Raw genomic sequence first — 15,405 nt, forward strand, 5'->3', positions numbered from 1 at the left:
AGAATAAGCTGGGCCTTTTTGCAGGCTGAGTAGATTTTTTAATGGCGTGATATAATTGGTACTTAGAGACACAGTAGTGAAGCAGAGTTAAGATTTTATTTGATTAATCTTTGAGAGAGGAGCATGCCAGAGTCAAGGTAGACAAAGGCAGGTTTACCTGAATAAAGCAGAGAGGGGGAGAAAAGAGAAGCTTATTGAACTCTTAGAACTGAGAACCATGAAGACATGGGCTGCACTCAGATACTTTTCTTTATCTGGGGAACTTCCGGACATTCCAAGTTGCTCTTGGTCTTTGAACCTTCAAATAATTAACTCATTAACTCTGCGAATCTTTTCTAGCTCTGGTTTTATCTGGTTAAGTCTTTGAGTCCCTTTTAGTGGGCCTTACTGGCTTTATCTTCTCTCCACTCTCTCATGTCTATTTTTCTGCCTAACACTTTCTTTACCAAAATGCAGTTTCTTTTCCTTCCCTGCCAGCCAGCCAGGCAGATGGAAGAGGCAGGCACTGCCCTCCCTGTCAGTAGTTCTTGATTCTTTAATGTGAAAAGGGAAGCACAATCACTTAAACTGATCCAGTTTTTTTGCATTCTACAAAGTAAAACAGTTAAAAGAGGTAAAGTAAGAAGGCAATGCTTATGGAGTGTAGAGTGCATATTGGCAGCACACACCTCATTATTTGCCTGCTTGCTTCTCCTGTTCAATCATTTCTTTTGAAGGCAGTGGATTTTCCTCTCATTTCTGTCTTCAATTTTGACTTACCGAATTGCTCAATCTCAGCCATATTGGGTTTGTCAGACACAGTTACAGAGGAAGCAAAGCAAGGCCCCCAAGCCAGGGGAGCGGGATCTGCCTAGAGGGGGCTGTTGAGTGTCTGAATTTCCTTCCTTCTTAAGGCTGAAAAATATTCCATTGTATGGATATTCTACATTTTGTTTATCCATTCCTCTGTTGATGGACATTTGGGTTGCTTCCACATTTTAGCTCTTGTGAATAATGCTGCTTATGAGCATGGGTGTACATTTGAGATTGTGCTTTCAGCTCTTTTGGGTGTATACCCAGAAGTGGAATTGCTGGAACATACAGTAATTCTATTTTTAATTTTTTGAGTAACTGCCAAACTCTTTTCCACAGAACTGTACCATTTTACATCCCACAAATAGTGTACAAGGTTTCCAATTACTCCACATCCTTGCCAATACTTATTTTCTGGGTTTTTTGATAGTATCCATGGTAATGGATGTGAAGTGATATCTCATTATAGTTTTGATTTGCATTTCTCTAATGATTAGTGGTACTTGGGTACCTTTTCATGTGCTTATTAGCCATTTATACATATTCTTTGGAGAACTATTCAAGCTCTTTGCCCGTTTTTAAATTAAATTGCTTGTTTTGTTGTTTTTTAGATCTCAATATATTCTGGATATTAGACTATTATTTGCATATTAGATATGACTTGCAAATATTTTCTCCCATTCTGTCAGTTGCCTTTTTGCTCTGTTGATAGTATCTCACGATGCACAAAAATTTTGAATTTTCATGAAATCCATTTTGCCTATTTTTGTTTTGTAACCTGTGCCTTTGGTGTTGCCAAATCCAATGTTGTGAAGATTTGCCCTGTATTTGTTATTTTTCTAGTTCCTTTAACTGTAGTTTTAGGTTGTTAGTTTGAGATCTTTTTTATTTTTTATTGTGAGCAGTTATAACTATAAATTTCCACTTTAGTACTGCTTTTGGTGCATATCATAAATTTTGGTATATTGTGTATTTCTTTTCACTTGTCTCTAAGTATTTTCTAATTTCCCTTGCAATTTCTTCTTTGATTCATTGGTTATTTAAGACAGTGTTGTTTGATTTTCACAAATGTGTTAATTTTCCAGTTTTCCATCTATTATTAATTACTAACTTCATCCTGTTGTGGTCAGAGAAGATAACTTATATGCTATCTTTTAATTAATTAGTTAACATGTATTATTGAGATATAATTGATATACGATATTATATTAGGTTCAGGTATACCACATAATGATTTGGTATTTGTATATACTGTGAAATGATCACCACAGTAAGTCTAGGTAACATCTATTAGAACAATTAGATACAATTCTTTTTCTTGTGATAAGAACTTTTAAGATTTACTCTCCTTCAAATATATGATATAATATAGCAACTTTAAAACATACAATGCAGTACTATTAACTATTGTTACCATGCCTTACATTATATCCCTATTACTTATTTATTTTATAACTGGAAGTCTGTAGCTTTTGACCACCTTCACCCATTTTGCCTACCCCCCACCTCTGGCAACCACCAATCTGTTCTCTTTATCTATGAGTTCCATTTTGTTTTTTATATTCCACATATAAGTGAGATCATATAGTATTTGTCTTTCTTATTTCACTTAGCATAATGCTGTCAAGTTTCACCATGATGTCACAAGTGGCAAGATTTCCTTCTTTTTTATAGCTGAATAATATTCTTGTGTGTGTATGTGTACACACATATATGCACACACCACATTTTTTTTGTGTGTGTGTGTTTATACACAAACCACATTATATATATGCACACCACATTTTCTTTACCCATTTATCCATTGATGGACTATTAGGTTGCTTCCATGTTTTGGCTATTGTAAGTAATTCTGTAGTGACCATGGGAGTGCATATATATTTTCCAGTTAGTGTTTTTGGTTCCTTTGGATAAGTATCCAAAAGTGGAATTGTTAAATTATATGGTAGTTCAATTTTTAATTTTTTAAGGAATCTCCATACTGTTTTCCATAGTGACTGTACCAAGTTACATTCCTATACTTTTTCTTGACTAAATTTAGTAATTTGTGTATTTCAAGGAAGTTTTTCAGTTCATCTGTTTTGTCAAATTTATGATTCGAATTCTTTCCTTATTCAAAATGTTTCCTTATTAGGTTTGTAATGGCTGTAATGTCTCTAGCTAAAGGGTTATCATTGTTTTTATTGATTTTTCTCTATTGTTTTTCTATTTACAGTGTTACTAATTTATGTTCCTCACTTAAATATTTATTTTCTTCTACTTTGGATTTAATTTGTTCTTCTTTTTATTGGCTTAAAGTCAAAACTTTTCTCATTGACTTTATAGGTTTATTTTTTATTATTGTTTATATTATGCTTCATCTTAGCCAAAAGACTGAGAAGCGATATATAGTTGTTTAAATCTTCTTCTAAGACTGTTTCAGCTTCATCTAACAAACTTCATTGTGTTGTTTTTTCATTTTCATTCAGTTAAACATATTTTCTAATTTCTATTGTGATTTATTCTTTTATTTGTGGGGTTAGACATATATTAATTCCAAACATTTGGGTATTTTTCAGATATCCTCCTTTACTGGTTTCTAATTATTTCCATTATGGTCATAGAAATTACTATGTATGCTTTTAGTACATTTTGTCTTATTGAGATTTGTTTAATGTCTATTGTATTTCTTCATAAACATTCATCTTTCAAATATACATGGTCTTTCTTCATAAATATTTCACATATGCTGAAGAATATGTATTCTATAACTGTTGGATTTAGTGTTCTATAAATATTAGATTAAGTTGGTTTGTAGTGTTTTCAGCTCTATTATATCCTTACTGATTTTTGCTTAATTATTCAATCAAAGTTATGTTTTACTCTGAAACAAAATGTATTTGTCTGGTTGCTTAGAGCTACTTTAAATAGATTTGGGCTCATCACTAATCCTTTTACATTGATTTTTTCATTTCAGATTCCCAAACAACTCTTTGTTCTGATTCCATGCTTATAAGACTAGGTTTCATCCTTAAGTAGTGTTTTTTGAAGATGTGCCTTAAAGGAGTCTGAGATTTTTCATGTATGAAACTTTCTATTACTTTATTTATTTATATTTTGGTCATTCATTTTATCTTAAGATATTTCTCCACACCATTAACTTAAAATTCAGCCATATCTATTTCATCCTTTGCTGGGGATAAGTTACTTATCTGATATAAAACGGTGAGGTTTTCTTTTTTTTTATATAGTTTTAATCTGCTTTTTTCATTCTGCATCTCCTTGTCCATTGCCTTGTTGTTACATCATCTTGGCTTGGCACTCTAATTTCTCTGAAGTAATTTCTTTTTAATGTTCTCCTATAGTACACATTCTAAGAGAATCTGCATCTGTTTCTTGAACTCTACTCCATTCTTAGTCCTTTATTTGTTTTTTTTTTGCATGCAATATTCCTTTATCTTCTTTTGTTGTATCACTATATAGCTTCTATTTAATTTCTTAATCTTACTTATGCTTGAGAAGCTTTTGTCCAAACCTTTGTTTTCTGTAATGTAGCATGAACCTTGACGTATTTCCCATTTATGGCAGATGATTTCCATACCCCACTCCATATCACCCTCACTCACCTGAGCATACGTGCAGCTTCAGACAGTTCTTGGCATGCCGACAGCTTCTCTCCTCAAGACCTGCATTTCTCCTCTACTGTCTGAAGGCCTTCCTTGGCACCATGGGAGTTTGCTTGATTGTTTGCTAGCACACTCTAAAAGTGTGGGTGGAATTATGCTCCTAGGGGAAATCCATAACTGATAGGGGATGGGAGTCAGTGAATAAATGCTTCTCAGAGATTATCAACCACAGAGAATACATTGAACTGTTAGAGATTGGTCAGTCTGTCCTCAGCCACCATGGTATTTGCATAATGGGCCCATGCATAGTAGAGCAATGGTGTCAAGTATGGTGATTCTGTATGCGTCCAACTGTTTTGGGGCTCCCTTTCACCAAGGCTGATACAGAAATTGTCATTGCTCAATGTTCAAAATGTTAGCATAGAAAACAATGTTGAGCTCTTGATCTGATAGTATTATTCAAAAATACCAACTACCTACTTGGTGGCAAGCTGATTGCATTGGGCCCCTTTTAATTCCTCTTGCCTGAGACTGGTAAATATTCCAGGTATGGGTTTGGCATCTCTGCCCACAATGTCATGGCCAGCACCACTAACTGAAGGTAGAATTTCTGATTCACTGCTATAGGTTTCCTGCCTAATGCTACCTTGGACCAAGGGATCAGGTGTGTGCTTTACAGTAAGGAAATGTGACAATGGGCAGTGACAAAGAATTCATTGTTCCTACCATAGATGGCATCACCTGGAAGCTGCTGGCATGATAAAAGTTGGAATACCCTCTTAAACACACGGGTGAGGTTCCAGCTTGGAGAATAACACTTTTAAGGGTCAAGATATATTACGTGGTACTGTGTCCCCAAAAGACTATAATACTGTGCCTTGTCTGTGGTAGTTAAAAGGATGAAACCAAAGGGTGAAAGTTGAACTGACTCCCCTCAACCTCATTGTCACTGCCCTAATTAGGCAATTTTTGTTTCTTATTCCTACAATTAAGTCCTACATTTAATTGAAGATTGTAGATTCCTATAATCTTCAGAATTAAAGGTCCTAGTCCCTGAGGTGAGTAACATTTCTCCCTGGGGACACAATTAGCATTCCACTGAATCTAAAGCTATGATTGTTGCTGGACCATTTACAGAATCTCATGTCAGTAGACTGACTATCAGGCTAAAAAAAGTTAATATACTGGTGGGAGTAATCAATCCCGATAAACATGAGATCTAACATGGTTGTTATAACTGGACTAACAGAACCTCCATGATGCTCATCAAGTGACATCTTGCTATATGATGTTCAGCTTATGTTATTACAAGGAATTAAGACCAGACAAATTGAAGCAATAACAAAAAACTGAGAAAACGTGTGTAGAGCCAAGTAGTGTATGCTGCATGAATCATTCGAAACAGGAGTTTGTTTCTTTCTGTTAAGAGTCTGAAAACTCAAAGGTGGTCTGATCACTGGATACAGAAAGGAGTTTTTTGGGAGCAGGAGCCAAAATGAGTTTTTCTTATTAAATCATTTCTGCTTTTACAATTTTGGTTTCTTGCAGCTCAGACTGATTGTTTCACTTGTCAGTATATGCCAAGTTTATTACACAAAAGGTAAAAGCTCCAAAAACAAATTGAAGTAGAGTGGTTCTCCTTAGGAAAGAACTCTTATTTTCTGCTGAATTCCTGCTGAATTCCTAAGAGCTCAGAGTCCCAGAGAGCAACCGAAAGTATATTTTATTATTAAATCTTTGATTGTAGAACCTTAAAGCTTGAAACCCGAGTGCAATCTTCTTGCTCTGCAGATGGAGAAACAGAGTGTCTTGCCAATGGTTTCCAGCCCCGGGCAAGTTCACCATGGATTCAGTGAGACTGAAAAATGACAATGGAACATTCTTGGGGTAAAAGGGTTTATACCCAACTTTATTTCCATGGTGGCAGGTCAATCACTAGAATCCTACCCACTCAGAGCAAGACTGCATGCAACAGGCTGGCCTCTGCCTCTGGGCCTCTCTGCCTGCGCAGCTGTCTCAGTCTCCATCCTCAGCGCTGCCACCACTCCAGCCTCTGCTCTGCTCTCCTGCAGCTGTGGTCATGCTGCTGTGTCACCCAGAGCACTGTGTGGAGCTCTTTATATAGAGTCAATAACAATGTACTGTCTACACATGTGTAGTGAGCAAGTAAGTCTACCAGGGCCAGGCGAGAATCCTGGCCATAGGAACTTTCACTTTATCCACACAGAATTTCAGGGAGGTAAAGCAACTTGCATTAGTTTCACAGCTAATTTGAAGCTGAAGGGCAGCAGAATGTGACACTCCAAAATGTGCCTGTAGGAGTCCTGGACATGCCACCCAAATATGTTGCTTTGGTATGTTGATTATTTTGAGCTGTAGGTACTTGAAAAACAGCAAATGTGAGATCTCTAATCTCCCCTTATATGCCAGAAGAGAGTTCCTCCAAAAGGTGGTCATCAATCCTCTCCCTGGGAGTTTCATCAACCAAGGAGGGTTGACTTATCACAGGAGAGACTAGAAGTTGACACCACACTCAGACAAACTTTGTCACAAACTATCATACCTCCCATCTATTCTTCTAAAGGCCCATTCATCTTTTCCCCAAATCATAACCTCTCCCTTAGGAGGCCTGTTGCCACCATCCCCTTTTCCTTATTAAGCCTGAATTCTAAGCCACCTCTGAGAGCTACTCATTTTCCCTGGGTATCTCCCATGAATGCATGAGGTATACATGTTATAAACTTGTTTGTTTTTTCCTCTTTTTAATCAGTCTTTTACTACAGGGGTCTGAACTCAGAAGGATGGAGGGAAAATTTTCCTCCCCTACAAGGCAGATCTATATTAGAAAAAACTGGGTGCACCATTCTTTCCTAGGCTGCATCTTCTGTTCTAAGAAACCAGTGCCTTCCTACCCAGCATAGGACACCTTTGCTCAGTATGGCAGGTCTTTCTGACTGGCTTTACAGATGAAACAGGTTGACCAAGAAGCAGAATTTAAATGGCCTTTGCCTTTGGGAGGGAGGGAAATATACTGCACTGGGCTTTAGGGTTGATTTTGCCTGGAAGTGGCCCCCACATTAGGAAGTTTCTTTCCCTTGCTCTCCTCTCCGCTGAACTCCAGATTCAGTCACATTTGTTTTTCCTCCTGGTCCTTTCAGTTTCTGCTTAATGAGACCGGTGGTTGCTGAGTGTTTGATTGACACTTGGTATGTACAGCTTGTATTCATCTTCCTGAGAAAGGGCATTGCACAATAAAGGACTGCCAATGGCAACCAGGGTGGCATTTCTGAGAGCCTCAGCAGCATTCCTGCCAGCTCCTTTCCCCACCCCAGAGGAAGGAAAGGCTGTAGACCTTGAAGGAGGGAGGCGTGGCTGCTAAAGCAATTAAAATATTCCAACGCAGAGACCTTGAGTTCTTTTCTTGTTACCCTCAGACCTCTTTACATTTTACCCAGATATGGTTCTCCTGATTTCCAGGACACCTAAGCCAAGTCTAGGCTGGAGGGAAATACTTCTGGAGTAAAATCAAATCAGTGCAAGTGAGTTACAACATCTCAATTGCTTTAATAGATCAAACAGAACTTCACTGTGTGCTCCAGGCACCCGAACTTGATCCCCTTAGTGGAGTGGCCCAGCTAAAAAAGTGCAAATCTTTGGCCTGTCTATAGCTAGGTCCCAAATAATGTCCTTGGGGCCTTAGCCAGGACGTAACAGCTTGGAATAGAGCTTGCTGAGCGTGTGGCCTGGCCAGACAGGGTATCTAGCAAGCTAGCTGGAACAAGCTTTCCTGCTTCAGGCCAGTGAATATTTATGTCAGCCCAGGAATAAAGAAAATTGATTTCACTTGCTTTGGCCCCTGTGTATTGCCTGGGGAGAGGGTGGGCAAAGGAAGCAGTTGTTCTGGGGGTAGCGCTTCGGGTTGCTCCAGCAGGGCTTGATGCCCAGGCCCTCCCTCTCCCCAACCCAGCTTCTCTCCCTATTTTCTCTTCAGAATGGAACTCTGTGGACTGTAAATGTGTATCATAGGCACATATCTCCTTGTGTCAGGTAGGTCTGGTTTTAATAGCTGGTTGGTCCTTCAAATTCAGATTTTAAAAACAGGTAGATTGAGTTGAGATTTATAGAACAGCTCTTCAAATTGGAAAAAACAAATCTATTTTTACTGATCAGAGTAGCTTACCAACTGACACAAAATAAACTGCACATGCTTAAAGTGTACAATTCAGTAAGTCTAGACGTATGTATGCGCCCATGACATCATGTCCACAATCAAATAATGAGTATGTTCATGACCTCCAAAAGTTTCCTCCTGCCCCTTTGTAGTCCGTCCCTCTCCCTTCTTTCTGCCCCTCCCCTCTTCTTTCCTTCCCCCTCCTCCCTACTCTTCCTCCAGAGGCAACCACAGATCTGCTTTCTCTCAGATTAGATTTTTTTCCATCTATCTAGAAATTTTCATCTTCTAGAAATGGAATCATACATATGTACTCTTTTTCATCTAGCTTCTTCCAGCATAATTATTTTAAGATTCATCTATGTTGAGTGAACTTTATTGATTTGTGTCTTTCAAAGAATTGGTCCATTTTATTTAAGTTATTAAATTTATTGACATAAAGTTGCTCATAATATTTCCTTAATTTTATATCTGTTGAATTTAAGGTGCACTCACCTTTGTCATGCATAATGTTACTAATTTTTCTTTTCTCTGCTTTCCCCTCTCCTCCCTGATAATTCTGCCTATAAGGTCTTCAATTTTATTGATCTTTTCAGGCAAGGAGCTTTGGTGTCATTGATTTCTCTATTGTTTTTCTGCTTTGTATTCATTATTTTTCTTCTGATATTCCTTCCTTCTGCTTTACTTTAATTCCTTGGTTTAATTTGCTTTTCTCTTTTTCATTTCTTAAAGTGAAAGAAGCTAAAGTCACTGTTTGAGAACTTTCTTCTTTTTAATATAGGTAAATACTGCTATACATTTATCTGTAAGTACTGCTTTAGCTGCACCCTACACATTTTGATATGTTTTCTTTTTATCACTTTAAGATACTTTTAAACTTTTCTTTGATTTCTGTTTTGACCCATGGGTTATTTAGAAATATCTTACTTATTCACCTTCAATGTTTATAATTTTTGTCATTTATGAGACAGGGACCATGGGTGTAGTCAGAGTAGGGTGAGGGCCTTTGGAAAAAGCAAGACAAGATAATTACAGTAAAAGTAGTATAACAACATGTAAAGAAACCCCCTACCAAAACTCCATGCAAAACATTAAGCTTAAGCTCTGGAGTCATTCTTCAGTAAGATCAGTTAGTATTCCCCAGATAAAGGAAAGTAGCCCATGTTTTCTATTATGCTAATCATTTGTAATCATGTGTAAGATTCACTTTAACATGCTAAAAGGCCCAGGCCTATATGCTATTTTTTTCTCCTTCAGACCTGATGAGGTGATTTGCAATCTGGGCAATTAATAATGGCAAGTTAAGCCCAGCCGTAAACAGCATAGTAAAAGGCAGGAAGGATTTCATCTTAAAAATAAGATGGCATTTTAACATTCAGGAAGTTAAGAAGTAAGATTCTTAACTTAGTCTTTAGCAAACAGACAATAGCTCAGGGGGCTGAGCAGGCAGTCTTGTTTGATATGCTCCCACACCAAAATGCCTGTATCTCAGGAAAATGTCAGAGTAGTAAATTTCTTGTGTTAAGTTAATTTTAAATATTCAGGGAGCACTTAAGTCCACACCCCTAAGCCCTTTATCACATTCCTGACAATCCTCAACTGCCTATAAAACCCCTAGACAATGCACAACTACGGGCTCTCTTGTCCCCTCCTGGCTTGAGCCAGGAGCTCTGTCTTCTCACTTCATCTTTAAATAAAAGCCTCTCCCTGGCTCTCCTACCTTGATTGTTTGTTAAGTTCATTCTTTGACTCAGCAGACAAGAACCCCAGCATCAATTATACCTAAATAAACTGTCAAAAAACTATATTACTTAGTTTCCAAATATTTTGGGATTTTCCAGATATCTTGCTGCTATTGATTTCTAATTTAATTCCATTGTAGTCACAGAAATACTTTGTATGATATAAATCCTCTTGAATTGACAAATATTTATTTTATTGCTCAGAATATAGTCTATGTTCTGTGTGTACTTGAAAAGAATGTGTATTCTGTTGTTGTATGGCATCTTCTAGAAATATCAATTAGGTCAAGTTAACAGGTAGTAGTATTCAAGTCTATTTTTTCCTATCAATTACTGATAGACATTGAAATGTGCAGTTACAATTATTGATTTAGCAACTTCTCCTGAAGTTTCATCAGTTTTTGTTTCATGAATTTCAAAGCTCTGTTATTAGATACATACATTTTTGTAATTGTATATTTAGAAGAACTGACTCCTTTATTATTATATAACAAGCTTTTCTATCCTTGGCAATATAATTTTACTCCAAAACCTACTCTCTGATATTAAAATAGTCATACTACTTCATTTTATTTTGATTAATGTTAACATGGCATATCTTTGCCCATCTGTATTAGTTTCCTATTGCTGCTGTAACAAAATACCAAAAATTTAGTGATGTAAAAGAATAGAAATGTATTATCTTACAGTTCTTGGGGTCAGATGTTCAAAGTCAGTCAAATTGGGCTAAAGTCAAAGTGTCATTGGGTTGGTTCCTTCTGGAGATTTTAGGGAAGAATCCATTTCCTTGCCTTTTCTATTTTCTAGATGTCTTGGCTCATGGTTCCTTCCTCTGTCTTTCAAGCCAACAGGAGAACATCATGACATTCCCCTAATTACCTCTACTTCCATTGTCACATGGCTTGTTCTGACTCTGACCCTCATGACTCTCTTTTATAAGGACCTTATGATTACACTGGGCCTGCCTGGATACTCTCCTTGTTTCAAGGCCCTTAACACATCTGCAAGATCCCTTTTACCATCTAAGGTAAATAACATATTCACAAGTTGCAGGGATTAGTATGTGAATATCTTTGGGAGACCATTGTTCAGCCTACCATATCATCCATTTACTTTGAACTAATCTGGTTCTTATTTTTAAAGTATGTTCTTGGTAGATAGCATGTTCTTTTTCCTTTAAATCCTTTTAATTAGAATGTTTAGGTTATTTACATTTAATGTGATTATTGACACAGTTGAGTTTAAATCTCCCCTTTGCTCTGTGTTTGTTATTTATCTCATCTGTTTTTTGTTCTTGTTTTTTTCTTTTGTGTCCTGTCTTAGTTCATTTGAACTATAATAAAATACCAAAGACTGGGTAGCTTATGAACAACAGAAATTTATTTCTCACAGTTCTGAGTTCAGGAGTCCAAGTATCAGGGTGCCAGCATGATGGGGTGAAGGCTCTTCTTCCCAGTTGCAGACTTCTTGTTGTCCTCACATGGTAGAAGTGGATAGAGGTATCTCTGGAGTGTCCTATAAGGGCACTACTCCAGTTCATTAGGGCAGATACCTCTTGACCAATCACCTCCCAGAGGCCCCACCTCTTAATACCATCATCTGGGGCATTAGGATTTCAAAATATGAACTTGGGAGGAGGGATACATTCAGACCATAGCATACCCTTCTTTTGGCTAAATATGTTTTTTTGATTCTATTTTATCTCTAGTTTTGAGTAATAGCTGTAACTCTATTGTATTTTGTAGTGGTTGCCTTATAGTTTATAATAAACATCTTTAACTAATTACAATATACTTTCTATTATACCACTTAATATATAGTATTAGAGCCTGATTGTAGTATCATTTCATATCTTCCTCCTGACCTTTATGTTATTATTCTACATTTTAGTTTTACATACACTATAAACCTTATAACACTTTTTCCTGTAAAGTCAGTTATCATTCAAAGAGATTTAAATAATAAGGCAAAGCATTTTCCTTATATCTACATAGTTACACTTTCTGTTGCTCTTTATTTACATGTATATTCAGATTTCCATCTGGTACAATTTTCTAACTGTCTGAATTACTTCATTTAGTATTTCTTACAGTGAAAATCTGCTGGTGATATATCCTTTCACCTTGTATATCACTGAAAAAAGTCTTTCACATTTTTAAAAGATGTATTTTTGCTGAGTATATAATTCTATTTCTGTAGTTTGAATATCCTGCTTTATCTAGCTCTGACCTGTATTTTTTTAGTAGAGGTCTTCTATAATTTTTATCTTTGATCTTTTGCACATAATTACCTTAATAATAGGCCATAGTGGTCACATAATGACCTCCCTAAATGCTTTTAAGATTTACTCTTTATCAAATGATGATTTCATTTTAAGATATCATCTTTTTCATTTTATGCAATATCATTATGATGTGCTTTAGTTAGTTTTCTTTGTGTTTCTTCTTCTTGGATTTTATTGAATTTCTTATATCTGTGAGTTTTATAGTTTTCATCAAATTTTTGAGCATTATTATTTCCTTTCCTACTTCAGGTGCTCTAATTACAAATTTATCAGGCCACTTGAAGTTGTTCCACTCACATATGCTCTGTTCATCTTTTTTTCAGGCTTTTTCTGTTTTTTGTTTTAAATAGTTACGATTTCATTGTTATTAAGCTTACTATTCTAACAGTATGATCCTTTTGGGTCTTGCTTTTAGATTGTGCTAGGTAGGACTAGAACAGCTTTTAGTCTAGGGCTAGTTTTCCCCCATTAGCAAGGTAAAACTTTTGAGTATATGCTACCTGATAACCATGAATTATGAGGTTTTTCTCCTCTGGTCTGTGGAGCCAGGAATGTTTTTTTTGACAATGTATGATCTTTGAGTATAGTTCCCCCTAATCTCACTGGGTATCTTTCCACCCCTACTTGGGTGATTTTCTCAAGCACAAATGTTGCTTACCACTCAAACACTTGTGGGGGACCATCTGTGGACTCCAAGTGCTTTGTGCGCAGCCCTTTTCCTTCAAGATCTCACCCCCGCACGCTCTGGCCTCTTTGGCCTCGTTAGACTCTCAGTTTCACCTCTTACAACTCAGGGACAATGCTGCTCCAGCTAAATTTTTCCTTCCTATTCCATATCCTGGGAAATTTCTCTAGGCAGTAAGCTGGAAGAATGGTAGGACTCACCTCATTTTGTTCCTCATCTTTTAGTGTTCATTGTCCTTCATTACTTGATGTCCAATGTCTTGAAGACCATTGTTTCATATAATTTGTCTGGGGTTTTTAGTTGTTTTGGGTGGGAGAATAATTTTGGTCCATGCCACTTCATCTTAGCTCACAGTGGAAGTTCTGTAATCCTTTACTTAACTTTTTAAAAAACTCAGTGTTTATTAAGTAGAGACTCCACTAATATATTTTAAGTGTTTGTGTATTTCCTTAATTAAGAGACTTGACAGGGAGGCTGGTGGCTAGAAGCTGAGAACTAAAATTTCCTAAAATATAAATAAATCACCTCTGAAATAAGAATGAAAGTCAAGTGGAAATTAGAGTACTCTTTAAAAGAATTAATGTACTCTTCTAAACTTATCTACTTATTATGCAAATATTGTGAGAGAGTTATCCAATTGTCATATTTCTGTATGACTTTTGAGGAGAGGTACTAATTAACCTTTGGATTGTCTTCTTTTTTTATTTATTTTTATTTTGGTATCATTAATCTACAATTACAGAAAGAACATTATGTTTACTAGGCTCCCCCCTTCACCAAGTCCCCCCCACACCCCCTTCACAGTCACTGTCCCTCTGCGTAGTAAGATGCTGTAAAATCACTACTTGTCTTCTCTGTGTTGCACAGCCCTCCCCGTGCACCCCACGCACTATACATGCTAATCGTAATGCCCCCTTTCTTTTTCCCCACCATTATCCCTCCCTTCCCACCCATCGTCCCCAGTCCCTTTCCCTTTGGTAACTGTTAGTCCATTCTTGGGTTCTGTGATTCTGCTGCTGTTTTGTTCCTTCAGTTTTCCTTTGTTCTTATACTCCACAGATGAGTGAAATCATTTGGTACTTGTCCTTCTCCGCTTGGCTTATTTCACTGAGCATAATACCCTCTGGCTCCATCCATGTTGTTGTGAAAGGTAGGATCTGTTTTTTTCTTATGGCTGCATAATATTCCATTGCGTATATGTACCACATCTTCTTTATCCATTCATCTATCGATGGACATTTAGGTTGCTTCCATATCTTGGCTATTGTAAACAGTGCAGAGATAAACATAGGAGTGCATCTGTCTTTTTCAAACTGGAGTGCTGCATTTTTAGGGTAAATTCCTAGTAGTGGAATTCCTGGGGCAAATGGTATTTCTATTTTGAGCATTCTGAGGAACCTCCATACTGCTTTCCACAATGGTTGAACTAGTTTACATTCCCACCAGCAGTGTAGGAGGGTTCCCCTTTCTCCACAACCTCGCCAACATTTGTTGTTGTTTGTCTTTTTGATGGTGGCGATCCTTACTGGTGTGAGGTGATATCTCATTGTGGTTTTAATTTGCATTTCTCTGATGTTTAGCAATGTGGAGCATCTTTTCATGTGCCTGTTGGCCATCTGGATTTCTTCTTTAGAGAACTGTCTATTCAGCTCCTCTGCCCATTTTTTAATTGGATTATTTGCTTTTTGTTTGTTGAGGTGTGTGAGCTCTTCATATATTTTGGATGTCAATCCTTTATCAGATCTGTCATTTATGAATATGTTCTCCCATACTGTAGGATACCTTTTTGTTCTACTGATGGTGTCCTTTGCTGTACAGAAGCTTTTTAGCTTGATATAGTCCTACTTGTTCATTTTTGCCTTTGTTTCCCTTGCCTGGGGAGATATGTTTATGAAGAAGTCACTCATAATTATGTCCATGAGATTTTTGCCTGTTTTTTTCTAAGAGTTTTATGGTTTCATGACTTACATTCAGGTCTTTGATCCATTTGGAGTTTACTTTTGTGTATGGGGTGAGACAGTGATCCAGTTTCATTCTCCTACATGTAGCTGTCCAGTTTTGCCAGCACCATCTGTTGAAGAGACTGTCATTTCCCCATTGTATATCCATGGCTCCTTTATCAAATA

General features: G+C 37.0%; 1 pseudogene; it reads right to left on the reverse strand.

The window, feature by feature from the left end:
- Positions 1-672: 672 nt before the first annotated feature.
- LOC118935622 (thymosin beta-4-like) lies at positions 673-9,072 on the reverse strand (annotated as a pseudogene).
- Between the last annotated feature and the right edge of the window lie 6,333 nt (positions 9,073-15,405).

This window comes from Manis pentadactyla, chromosome 2 (assembly GCF_030020395.1).
Source record: "Manis pentadactyla isolate mManPen7 chromosome 2, mManPen7.hap1, whole genome shotgun sequence".
NCBI classification, from domain to species: Eukaryota; Metazoa; Chordata; class Mammalia; order Pholidota; family Manidae; genus Manis; species Manis pentadactyla.